The sequence below is a fragment of the Saimiri boliviensis genome, chromosome 7, assembly GCF_048565385.1.
Source record: "Saimiri boliviensis isolate mSaiBol1 chromosome 7, mSaiBol1.pri, whole genome shotgun sequence".
Classification (NCBI taxonomy): Eukaryota; Metazoa; Chordata; class Mammalia; order Primates; family Cebidae; genus Saimiri; species Saimiri boliviensis.
The window spans coordinates 94,548,671-94,562,948 of NC_133455.1; the positions used below are offsets into that span (position 1 = coordinate 94,548,671).

Sequence of the window (14,278 nt, forward strand, 5' to 3'; positions counted from 1 at the left end):
CCATGATAATGACACGAGTAGACTTGGTTATTTGGTGAAGGCTGCTTTTTGGCAGCTTCGAACTATGTCACCCTGTGGTTAGGAAGAGGCAAGGCAGCTCTCTGGGGTCCCTTTAATAAAGTCACTAATTCCATTCATGAAGGCTCCACTCTAATAATCTAATCACCTTCCAAAGGTCCTTCTCCTCTTAATACCTTCACATTTGTGACTAAGTTTTCAACAGGCAAATTTTGGGAGAACACAATCAGGCCATGGCAGTATGTATGTCCATTTGTATAAATTTTTGGTTTTGCAATCCCATTTTAATTAATTCTGTCAAAAAGTAAAATATTTCCAGTCATTTTTCTTCTAACAGGACTTACACATTTATAATAATATTAATGTTAAATATTTCATCTCTGTGACAAAATAAGCTTCAAAATTGGATGAAATAAATTTAACCATTGTTAGAATTACCTTAGTGGATTTACTGTTTAAAACATTCCTTAATTGACATAAAACTTATGTTTTAAATTATCTGAGAAATTTGGTGAATGGTGCCAACACTGTAAGAACTGCCATTTCATTTCTCCTGCATGCACACAAAATAATTTTAAGTATAAAATGAGTGAAATCAACTTAGAAAACAGTTGTTTTCATTTGTTTGGAACAAAATGTCTTGCTTCACAGAGCAATATATAAACACAAATTCTGCAGCTCCATATATTAAAATGTCACATTTAATGTCTGTTTAATACACAAATAACATTTGAAGTAAATGTGGTAGTTCTGTTAGCAGAATTGTGCATTCTGCTTTTAACATGGTAAAACCATGGTCTTCAGGGTGAATGGTAAATAAAGACAACCATTTAGGGTAAATTACACATTTATCATTAACTTTTTTCATGCACAGAAATTCAGTAATTATCTATCAAAAGCACAGCTTTCTTTAAGCTTATGCTCCTACAAGGGCTTACTGGATATATTTTTAAGTGCTAGAGAAAGTGTTGGAGGTTTGCAACATACAATAAATGGCAGTGACAGCACAAACCATGTCCAGACAACTCTCTAGACACCCTGGCAGGACAGACTAGCCGTCATTTCTGCACACATTTTATATCCACCTGACCTATAATTTCACATGTTACCCAGTGACCTGATTGACTAGAGACTTCATGTATCTCAAAGCCCACATAATTGTATTTCACTTTTCTGAGTAAGCTAAACGGGAATGTTATTAACTGAGAGTGAGGAGAAAAGGGAGGTACTTATTTTCAGGAAAATTTGCTCACTACTTTATGTCATGTTACCTAAATTTAACCATTCTCATATTTTTCACCTTACCTTAGGATAAAAGAGTCTCATCTAAGGACTATTTCTTAATTATTCGCTTGTGAGCTGCTCATCTGTATCACATAATCATCCTTGCCCTTCTTAGGCGCTTTATTGTTTCCCTGATTACAAACAAGAACTTGAACCCTGTCTCCTCTTTGCTTGGCTGTAATAGCCACCTTGTGCTGTAGTAGTCATTGCCCACATTGTTTTAATTCAGCACACTACAACAAAAGACTGAATAGCTAGAGTTGACTTAATTGAATAGCAACAATAACTTGATAGAAATCACAGCTTAAAAGGAAAAAAGATATGTCTGTTACCTGAATATGACTACTTCGTTTTCTAAAGAAAAATAATAAACAGGGCTTTTCTTATTGGTAAAATGTGTTCCTAGATCTCCTGGCTTGAGGTCTGCCCTTCTGCCTTTTGCCAATAGTATGACTCTGAGAGCACATCATTGAAACTCAGTCCTTCATTTACTTGTTAATTATTTTATTCATTCAATAAAATATTTATTGATTTTTTTTTTGAGACAGAGTCTCACTCTGTCGACAGGCTGAAGTACAGTGGCACAATTCTGGCTCACTGCAACCTCCGCCTCCCAGGTTCAAGCGATTCTTCTGCCTCAGCCTCCTGAGTAGCTGGGATTACAGGCACAATGGGGTTTCACCATGTGGGCCAGAATGGGCTCAATCTTTTAAGCTTGTAATCTGCCCACCTTGGCCTCCCAAAGTGCTGGGATTACAAGTGTAAGCACCGTGACTGGCCACTATTTTTTAATTTTTAACTTTTAGTTTTTGTGGGTATATAGTAGGTATATAAATTTAGGAGGTACATGAGATGTTTTGATACAGGCATTCAATGCGTAATAATGACATCATGGAGAATAAGGTATCCATTTCTTCTAGCATTTATTCTTTGTGTTACAAACAATCCAGTTACGCTTATTTTTTTTGAGATAGACTTTTGCTCTTGTTGTCCAGGCTGGAGTGCAATGGTGAGATCTCAGCTCACTACAACCTCCGCCTCCCTGATTCACAAGTGATTCTCCTACCTCAGCCTCCTGAGTAGGATTACAGGCATGTACCACCATGTCTGGCTAATGTTTTGTTTTAATTTGATGTGATCCAGTTTGTCCATTTTTAGTAGAGACAGGGTTTCTCCATGTTGGTCAGGCTGGTCTCGAACTCCCGACCTCAGGTGATCTGCCCACCTTGGCCTCTCAAAGTGCTGAGATTACAGTATGATCACCGTGCCCAGCCCTTATTCATTTAAAAATGTACAATTAAATTATTATGGACTACAGTCATCCTGTTCTGATAGCAAATATTAGGTCTTACTCATTTCTTTTTGTTTTCACTATACTTCCCAGCTTCTGGTAACCATCCTTCTACTCTTTATCTCTGTGGGATACACCCCAGTGATCTAATACCTCCCAACACGAGACTTGGAAGGAGCAAACATTCAAACCATAACACCTACTCTCATGGAACATACATTATAGAATGGGAAGCACAAAGTATTTAAATAAACACATAAATTTACACTAGGAATGAAGACAAATGCTGTAAAGAAGAATAGGCAGTACTATGATGGACCACTGGATAACTAGATACTAAACCAATGTAGGGATCCCCAATAAATAGCACTTGTGGATCATATTTAAATGGCTGGCAAAATAAGTGTCATATTGGAGTCAACAGTGCGTGCAATATTCCTATAGTGGGAAAAAGAATAAGTAAAAGGCTATAAGAAGGCTAAATGAAAATCAACAAAATCTGTAGTAAAAGATGAGGCTGACAGGTAAGTATAAACCAGACTATGTATGAATGTTTTTAAATCTCTCTCTTTATCCAGGGAACTGGAATGTCATTGAATGGTTTGAATGAAGAGAATGACATGATTTGCATTTTGAAAAGATTACTACATAGGCATTGTGCAATGGAGAGAATAGAGGGTGCAAGAAACATGTGGGCAGAGGGTCTAGCACTTGTCCCAGCATGGCTGTAGGGTGATGGAGGTAGGTATGGCCATAGAAAGAAAAATATAGATTTAGAAGATATTTAGGAAGCACAATGAATGGAAATAAGGTACTGCATTGGACACAGGGATTAGTGGAGGGAGAGGTGTCAAGGATAATGTATAATTTTTTAGCTTGTGCAATTAAATAGATTATAGGATTTACATGAACTAAGAGCACTGTAGGAGAAACAAGATTAAAGCAACATTAAAACAAGTGTCCTGGATATTTTTTTACACTTTATTTTTCAGAACAGTTCTAGATTTATAGAAAAGCTAAGCAAATAGTGCAGAGAGAATCCACAAAGCCTGTCTTGTTCACATGATTTTCCCTATTCTACTTGAGTTAGGTGGTACATTTGTTATAAGTAATGGATGAATATGGGTATATTATTACTAAGTAAAGTCCATACTTCACATTAAGGTTCATTCTGTGTTATACAGTTCTGTGGGTTTTGACAGATGCTACTATTCTACATCTACCAGTACAATATTATGAATAATAGTTTCGCCACCCCCCAAATGGCCCATGCTTCACCTATACATTATTCTTCCCGCTCTACAGAGACACCTGGAAACCCCTGATTTTTTTAACCTTCTATAATTTTGCTTTTTCAGTTTCACATGGTTAAAATTATATAGTATATTGCCTTTTCAGACTAGCTTATTTCAGTTAGCAATATAGATTTAGTCTCTTTATGTATCTTTATGGATTGACAGCTCATTTCCTTCATCATGCAATAATATTCCATTGTATGGATGTACTAATTTAATTATTCTTTCACCTATTGAAGAGTATCTTGGTTGCTTCCAGCTTGGGGTGATAACAACTTATGTGCCTACAAACATTTGTGTGCAAATTTTTTGTGGACATGAATTTTCACCTCATTCAGATAAATACCTAATACTGTGATTGCTGGACTGCACATTCAGACCATGTTTAGCTTGGTAAGAAACTGCCGAACTGGTAACTGTCTGGTCGGGGCTCTGTTCCAAAAGTGTTTCCAACTTCAGATGCCAGTTGCAAGCACAGGTTGTGACCTGTGCTTCTTACCAATTAGCTGGCTATAAATTGGAGTTTCCACAACCCATTCCTCAGGTTCTATTAATTTGTCAGAGTGGTTCACTGAACTCAGGGAAACATATTACTATATTTACTTATGTACCATAAAGGATTACAAAGAATACAGATGAACAGTCAGCAGGAAGAGACGCACAAGGCAAGGGGCAAGGCATGTGGGAAGGGGTTCAGACCTTACATTCTCTCTCCGAGCATGGCAACCTGTAGGGACCTCCTTATGTTCAGTATTTAGAAGCTCATCCAAATCCAGGGTTTTTTGTTTGTTTGTTTATGGAAGTTTCATTATATAGTCATGATTGATTAAATTATTGGCCATTAGTGATTAGCTTAATCTTTTCAAGAGGTTGGGGGATGGAGGTGAAGGTCTCAATCCTCTAATCATGCCTTGGTCTTTCTTGTGACCAGCTCCCATCCTAAAGCAAATAGGGCCTCCAGACACCAGTCTTGTCCTTAGCATACAGAAAACGCTCATTACTTTGGAGAGTTTAAGGGTTTCAGGAGCTATATGTCAGAAAATGAGGTCAAAGTCCAAATATATATATTTCACAATATCCCAGATGTCTTAGTATGTTTGGGGTTCCATAACAAAATATTATAAGCTGGGTAGTTTATAAGCAACAAACATTTATTCCTCATAAGATCAAGGTGTATTTGGTATCTGGTATCTGGGCACAGCTCCTCATGGATGGTGCCTTCTTACTCTTCCTCACAGGGTGGAAGGAGTAAGGGATTGCCCTTGGGCCTCTTTCTTTTTTTCTTTTTTCAGACAAGGTCTTGCTCTTATTTTTTGCCCAGGCAGAAGTGCAGGAGAATGATTTAAACTCACTGCAGTCTCCACCTCCTGAGCTCAAATGTATGCTGTAAACAACTTTATGCCCACAAATTTGTTAACTCAGATAAAGGAGAGAAATTCTCTTCTGCAGATTATCTGAACGAATAAATAAAATACAATTGATTAATGTTTTGAAAGACATTCTTTAACAATCTCACCCAACATAAATAAATATTATTAATGAGTCCATAGCTATGAAAGATATGAAACCAATCATTAATAACCTTTGAAAATAGAAATTGCTGGGCCCAGATTATTTCACTGGCAAATTCAATCAAATATTTAAGGAAGATTATCTATGATATAATTCTCTATGATATTACTCTGCAATATTTTCCAGAATATAGAAGCAAGGGAACACTTCTTAAATATTCAGCATTACCCTAATATCCAGTCTTGCATTACCCTGATATCAAAATCAAGTACAAACATGCAAGAAATAAAAACTACAGACCAGTTTCTGCCATAGCATGGGTGCAAAATCTTCAACAAATATTGGAAAATCAAATACAACAATGTATAAAAGTATGATACACCATACACTAGTAGGATTTATTCCAGGCACGCAAACCCGGTTCAAAATTTGATAATACACATAATCTATTACAACTCTAACCTAATGAAAAAAATTATCTGATTATATCAATAGGTTCAGAAAAAGTATTTGACAAAACCTTACACTTACTCATGATAAAAACTCTCAGCACACTAGGAACAGGAGGGAACTTCCAATTAAATTAATAAATTAGATCTCCAAAATTCTCGCAGCTAACATCATACTAAATGGTAAGAAACTGGCTGTTTTTACCCTGCTATGGTTTAAATGCTTTCCCCCCACCCCCTACAAAACTCATATATTGAAATCTTAACCCCCAATTTGATAGTATTAGATGATGCCTTTGGGAAGTGATTAGGTTATGGGGGCAAATCCTTATGAAAGGTATTAATGCCTTTATTACCTTTTTAATATCCAAGAGACCAGCAGTGATATCTTTGCTTTCATTTTTGTTAATAATTTTTGTCTTCTCTCTTATTATCTTGTCAGTTGACTAAAAAGTATCCATTTTATAGATATTTTCAAAAAACCGCATTTTTGGTTCTGTTGATTTTTTTCAACCTATTTCCTGTTTTCAATGTCACTGATTTCTGCTTTTATTTTTATCATTTATTTTATTCTTCCTGCTTACGTTTCTATTGCTTTTCTCTCTCTAGTTTTCTAATGTGAGACTATATATTGCTGATTTTAGACCTTTCTTCTTTTCTACAATATACATTCAAACCTATAACTAACTAGACATTTTCCTTCATTGTTTTATGGTATTCTACACATCTTATGCACTGTATTTTCATTTCTAGTTAATTTAAAACATTTTAATATTTATCTTGAGAATTCTTCTTTGACTTTTGTGTGTTTAATTTCTATATGCCTTGGGTTTTCTAGCTATATTTCTGTTATTGATTTCTAGTTTAATTTCATTGTGGTCTAAAAGCATACATTGTATGATTTCTATTATTTTAAGTTTATTAAGGTGTGTTTTGTGACCCAGGATGTGGTCTTACTGAGCATTCCATAGAACTTGAGAAGAATACGTATTTTGTTGCTGAAGTATCATAAAAAGGTCAATTAGATCCAATTTATTACTGGTACTGTTCAGTTCAACTATGTTCTTTCTGATTTTCTGCCTGCTGAATATATTAATTATTGACATATAATACATGTGTTTATAACTTCAATTACAAGTACATTTGTTTATTTCTCCTTGAAGTTCTATAGTTTTTGCAAGATGTATTTTGATGTTGTGTTGCTATGTGTATACATATTAAGAAGGTCTTCTTGGAGAATTGACCCCCTTATTATTATGTAATACTCCTTATTAACCTTGATAATTATTTTTTGTCCTGAGATCTGCTATTTCTGAAATAAATACAGCTCATCCAGCATTGTTTTGATTACTGTTAGCATGGTATTTTTTAATCCACCTCTTTATTTTTATTCTATCTGTTCTTTTATTTTTAAAATGGACTGATTATAGACAGTATAAAGCTGATTCTTCTTTTTAATCCACTATGACAGTCTCTGTCTTTTAATTAGTGTATTTGCACCATAAATATTTTTTAAACAAGTATTGACATAATTGGATTTATATCTACCATGCCTGTAACTGTTTTTTAAAAAACATTTTTTTCTACATTCTCTATTTTTAATTGAGCATTTTATATGATTACATTTTCTTACTTCCTCTAGCATATCAATGACACTTCTTTTAAAAATGTCTTTAGCAGTTGCCCTAGAGTTTGCAATGTGTATTTATAGCTAATCTAAGTCTACTTTCAAATAACACTATACTGGCTTTGTGGGTAATGAAGGTACCTTAAAAAAGGTAATTCTAATTTTTCTCACCTAATTTTTCTAATCTAAGTCTACTTTCAAAATAGCACTACACTGGTTTTGTGGGTAATGCAGGTACCTTATAACAGAGTAATTCTAGTTTTTCTCACCTGTACTTTATAAAATTGCTCTCCTTTATTTCACTTATTTTTGTCCATGTGGACTAAAATAAAACAAAATTAGGTGCCATTTTTATGCAAGTCATATATATAATAAATTAAAAATCTGAATAAAAATATTAATACCATAGTGATTAACTTGCATGTATAGTGTATCCCAGCCTAAATGCCAGAAAATCAGTGGGAAGAAAAGAAAAGAGGAAAGATGATAAAAGTAATCTTTGTAGCCTGGCAATAGGGTGTTTCATCCTAGAAAACGTACCACTAGCACTGCTCCTATCACTTAGAAATGAGATCGTCCTCAAGTTCTTTGTTTCTCCTCAGTAGCCCTTAGCTAGATAAACAAAATATATCCTTACTCACTGTTTACTCAATTTTTGCCAGGAAAATGGAGAGTGTATTTTTATAAAAAGTGTTCACTGTCTATTTCTAGGCTCTCAGTGGGAAACATGATACCTCATGTTTTTCCACTTTTCCTGGTGAAGATATTAGCAATTAATTAAGTAACTGGAAAATGAACCACACTGACATGAAGAAATATCAAAAGGTTCAAATAATCTAAAAACCGAAATCTCTAAGTAATTGGATTTCTAATTTTATAAGCCTTATATTTTTCTGAAAGTCATATGCCTTTTTATTATAATTCACACAGTTAAGCATATAAAATCAGGATTGCTGAGAAAAATATAGAGTTTTCTCTCTATATTTTCTCTCTAAATCAAGAAGTCTTCTACTATATAAATAATTAATAAAATTGATATCTATCTTAACACATTTAGTAAGCATTAGAGGTTAAAATGCTATTTATACATATTTGGAGCTCAAGAAACAAACATCTGCTTTTTTTTTTTTTTTTTTTTTTGAGATGGAGTTTCGCTCTTGTTACCCAGGCTGGAGTGCAATGGCGCGATCCCGGCTCACCGCAACCTCCGCCTCCTGGGTTCAGGCAATTCTCCTGCCTCAGCCTCCTGAGTAGCTGGGATTACAGGCACGCGCCACCACGCCCAGCTAATGTTTTGTATTTTTAGTAGAGGCGGGGTTTCACCATGTTGACCAGGATGGTCTCGATCTCTTGACCTTGTGATCCACCTGCCTCGGCCTCCCAAAGTGCTGGGATTACAGGCTTGAGCCACCCGTGCCTGGCTGCTTTTTGTTTTTTGATTTATTTTTTGAAAAAACTAGTAGCAAAAACTCAAAGAATTATTGACAGAACTTTTCAGTCCTCTCTGCTGCTATTGTCTGCATTTCAAGATATGAAAATGATGATGTTACAGTTAGAAATACCTAGCTCTCCTCTTCCTGACCAGAGTGATGAAGGAAGGAATCTCTCTTGGACATAATTTTTATTGTGATAGCATATGGGATACCTAGAGAATCTGAATGTGTTCAGGAAAGGGCAGCAATTACAAAAACAATTCTAGAGTGTGCATAGTGCAAGATCTCTTTGAATGCTTAGAGGCAAAAGTTATTTCTCATGGGAAGTATTATGAAAGCATGAGAGAATGCATCTGCAAAAAGGAAGATGGAAGATAAGGAAGTGGGTGCTAAGGCCTGAGTCTAAACAGAGAGCACAAAGGAAAGTAGTAAGAAAGAGTATGGGAAAGGTGTATAAGGGTTTGCAGAGGAGACCCAAAGCCCTGACAGAAATAGCAATAACCAAAAGGGACACAAGTACCTTTCAGGCCAGTTTTCTGATCCACAGATGTGTTTTGTCTCCTACATACTGTTTAAAAAACACATTTGAGCCAACATTTTAAAACTAACAGAACTCACATTTTCTTGTGCCCTTGGAAAAGCTGGAAATCTGGTAGCCGTGTCCCTGATCTTCCCACGTGCCAGCAATCAGGTGGAGCTGAGAGAATGCATCTGCAAAAAAGAAGATGGAAGATAAGGAAGCGGGTGCTAAGGCCCGAGTCTAAACAGAGAGCACAAAGGAAAGTAGTAAGAAAGAGTATGGGAAAGGTGTATAAAGGTTTGCAGAGGAGACCCATGTCATTTAGCTGTGGTTTGCAGACTGCAGTTTATCATTGTGTGTCCCTTTCTCTCCCCAGGGTTCTTCCACTTCACATTTACATTTTCTCTCTGGCCCTTATGTGCACTTTATTCTTGACCCCTGGGTTGGACACCAATTTACTGAGAGTACATAATTTCTAAGTCCTCTGAAATGCGCAAGAGGATGGACAAGCCTTTAAGAAGACAGAGTAGACTGAAAATAAATCAAGATAGCCAAACTGAACAGACCTTGTTTTCTTAAATATCACTTACCCTCTATGAAAAGGCTAAAGTTATCAAAGCTACACTGAAATTGGTAATGTTGTGCTTTCAATTAATTATAATGTTTACCTTAACTCCAAAGAAAATTCACTTACTGGTTTATATATAAAGTATGTGATTAAATTGTTTCCAAGCAGCTATCTTTCTGTTTTATGACTCAGTTAAAAAATAATTTGGAGACTTCCAGACAAAAATGGCAAATTAAGGCCATTTCTACCCAACTCTCTTCTGACACCAGCTGAAAACTACAAAGACTACTCAATTTTCAATGAAATTAGGCAACACCTACAATTCCAATGGTCAATTTAAAAAATAAGATTCAGATCAAATATCAAAAGGATATGAAGCATCAGTGCCCAGAGACAAGCAAGCTGTATTCGTAGTTCTCAGAAATTAGTGACACACTGGGAAGGCTAAGTATGTGACTTGTGGCTTGAAACTAAAGCACAATAGCAGGGAGGCAGGGTAGAATAAGCGGAGACATGATTTGACATCTTTGCAGGAAGCTCTGCATCTGTCAGTGTCAGTAAGAGAAGATAAATAAGTGTCAGATCACCTCACAGAAGGCAGTAAAATGCAGAGATTTTTTGTAACCCCACAGCCTCCTTGTCGTCGTGAGGAAAGATGCAGTAATGCAAGGTAAGCAGCATGAAATTTGAGAAGTGGTTTATGACAACTGGATCCAATATGCCTATCACCAGGTGTGTTTCCTCTACCTTTATTCCATACATTCTCCATCAAAGAGATGGCTCAGAAAGTGGCAATACACAGATACTTTCAAACAGACAAGAACTAAGGGTCTGTGACACACATTTTCTTTTTGAAAAGCCACCTCAAGAGGAAATTATTCTGACAAATAGATGAATGAAAAAATTGTGGTAGAGAAAATGGTGAACACAGTCTATTGAACTAAGTTTTTAAGAAATAAGTTTCTTGTAAAACTAAAAGTTACTAAAAAGATTTTAATGACTGGCCAGAATATCTATAAATCTTGATAGTGTAGGACCTAACAATGTAGAGAACAAAACTTGGGATATAAAGGATGAGGACAGAAAGTTGTAAGAAGTTCACAAATACTATTTTCCATATATCTTAGAGTGAGATATGGGAGGAAAATAAACTCTGTTTTAATATAAATGAATCAACTTATAAGCTAATTTAATAAGGTCATAGTGGAAGAACCCATAAAAATAAAAACAAATCATAGAAATAACTGATTATTTCTGAAAGAAAGCACAGATTAAAAAAATGTAGAGATACCATAAACCACACAGTGAAACATTAAAAAGAACATTAAATTAAAAACATAACATGAAAGTATAATATTAAATAAGATAAGAGAAGCAAGACTTAAATATTTCTGTCAACTCAATAAATGTAAATAAATTAAACATTGTTACAACAGAATTTGATTGTATTTAAACAAATAATGAAGTGCATGTAAAGCAAGTGACTCAGGCTGAAAATAAATGAATAGGCAAAAAAAAAGAAGGTAAAATAATTACTTTTTATGAACGGCATAATTAATATAAGACAAATTTTAATTCAAGTCTTAAAGTGTTAAGGATACAAAGAAGAGCATTTTACAAAGAAAATGTAACGTTAAACAATGAAAGTTAGTCTTTGTAAGAAATTAGTGTACCATAAATATCTTTATAGGAAAATAGCAGTAGACAAAGGATAAATAAGTGGAACATGTGTTTGGTCAAAGTCAGGTACAATAGAAAAAAAGTAAGTAAATAATACTAAGAATCTACAAAAGCATAATTATTAATGAGCATGTATATATATTAAGGATATATTCTTGAAAATAATGCTCTTTTCTTTTATGTGTCCATAGAATATTTGCCAAAAATATAACACATAAAAAAACTTGGTTTTAAATCCTCATTAAAAGAAATATAAAAAGTATAGACTTATGTTCTTATCACTTTGAATTAAACAACAATATTAACAATAAACATAGAAACAAAATCTCATGCCTCCTGAAAGGTAAACAACAACACATGACTCTGTACTAAATGAGACTAAGGTAACTGACAAAAATCAAAATAAAATTTGTTATATATTTTAAAATGAACAGTAATAAAAGCATTATATATCAGAACCTTCAGGGTTCAGTTCATTCACGCTTAGAAGAAAATTAATACCATCAGGATTTTAAAATATAAATTAAAATCATTTAAGCATTTAATTTAAAAATATTTCACTGAAATGTCAGCTTAATGAGAGCAGGGATTTTTGTCTATCTGATCAGTGCTGTTTTTCTAGTTTATGGCAGCATTTAACATATAGTAGCCATCAATATGTGGTAGTGGATGAATGAATGAATGAAATAAAGAGATAAAAAACAAAATACAGTACTACCAAGAAAAATAAATGTAAGAAGTTTATGAGATAAGAATAGATAACACTAAATAAAAAAGAGAAATATAATAATATTAGAATACATATCAAATATCAATTCTTAAAATCAAGGAAGCCAAAAACAGATTATTGGCTAATATCAGGAAAAAAACACAAATATACAGCATTAGATGTGTGACAGGAAAATAATCATAGATAGATACAAAATGATTCCTGTTGACTTGTATTAATCATTATGGAATAGATTTTACTGAATATTAGAAATATGTTGTTGAACAAATTGTGATATATTATTTCAATAGAATATTGTTCAACTATGCAAATGATCAAACTGCCGATACATGCAATAAAACTTTTACATTATGACGAATATATACAGTCCAAATTTTAAAACGTGGATATACTTGAACACAAAAAAAGATATCCACAATTGCGAATAAGCATATTAATAGGTGTTTGGCATCATTACCTAACAGAGAAATCAAAATTAAAAACATCTTTTGATGGGACTGTAATAATTGCTAAGATAAAAAAAGAAATTTAAAAACTCCAAGAACTGGAAATGATATCAGCAAGAATTATTGGGCATGTAAATAGTTACACTTCCAAATGCTACATGTCAATATCCACTAAGACTAAACAAATTCCTACCAGTTGTCAAACTTCAAGGAAAGAAGTGCTATTGTTGACCGAATGATATATACAAGAATATTCACAGCAGCCTTACTCATAAGAGCTGAAAACCCGAAAACAACTCAGATGCACATCTACTATAAAATGGATAAATACAATAAAATACAATGGAAAACAAGAAAATGCTGATACACGTATAAACATAAAAGGAAGATGAGCATGTATCATGTGATTACCTTTATATAAAACTCAAGAACTGTAAAAGTAGGAATAATTATTGACTGTGGCATATGAATTGACTAGGAAAAAGCATGAGCAAATTTCTGGGGCACTTCATATTGTATAGTTGTATCCAGATGGTGTTATACAGATTTTCATATGTGTAAATTTAACATTTTGAGGGGGTAGGAATTGATTATTTTAACATCTTAACAGCTCTCAAGACATAATTGACATACAACAAACTATAAATATTTTAAGATTATAATTTGATAAGTTGTGACATATGTGTATGCCCATCTGAAACTATCACCACAACCAAGAAAATGAACATGCTAATCATCTCCAGAAGTTTTCTAATGACCCTTGGTAATCCTTTCTAACAACTTCTCTTGCACATCTCTGGGCAATCACTGATCTTTCTATCAGTGTAGATTACTCTGTATTTTCTAGTGTTTTATAAAATAGAGTCATATAATACCTACTTTTTCTTGCCTGGCTTCTTTTACCCAACATAATTATTTTTAGATTCACATTTTTGCATATACCTATGATTCATTTCTTTTATTCCTAAGTAGTATTTCACTGTGGCTATACCACAATTTGTTAATGACTTATCTATTGATGGACATCTGGGTTGTTTCCAGTTTTAAATTATGATGAATAAAGCTGGTATGAATATTTCTGTACCAATCTTTATATGAATATATATTTTCAATGATCTTGAACAAATACTTAAGTGGAATGGATGGATCATACACCTAATATATTATTCATCCATTCCATTATAATTTTGAAATATTTGCAATTTATCGTACAACAGTTTTGTCTCAAGACCTGTTAAAATATTAAAATAATGAATTCCAAGTAGTTGTTCCACTTTACACTTTCACCAGCAGTGTGTTAGATTTTCAGTTCCTCCACAGCTTTGCCAACACTTGGTACTATCAGCTTTTAAAATTTTAGGCCAGGCGCGGTGGCTCAAGCCTGTAATCCCAGCACTTTGGGAGGCCGAGGCAGTTGGATCACGA

General features: G+C 34.0%; 1 long non-coding RNA gene across 2 annotated transcripts in view; it reads right to left on the reverse strand.

Annotated features, from left to right (window-relative positions):
* Positions 1–14,278, reverse strand: part of LOC141585164 (uncharacterized) — a 458,381-nt gene that overhangs the window by 197,863 nt on the left and 246,240 nt on the right. For both annotated transcript variants that reach the window (XR_012518530.1, XR_012518531.1), the window contains exon 4: positions 9,528–9,620. This is a non-coding gene — a long non-coding RNA (uncharacterized LOC141585164). The remainder of the gene's footprint in view (positions 1–9,527; positions 9,621–14,278) is intronic.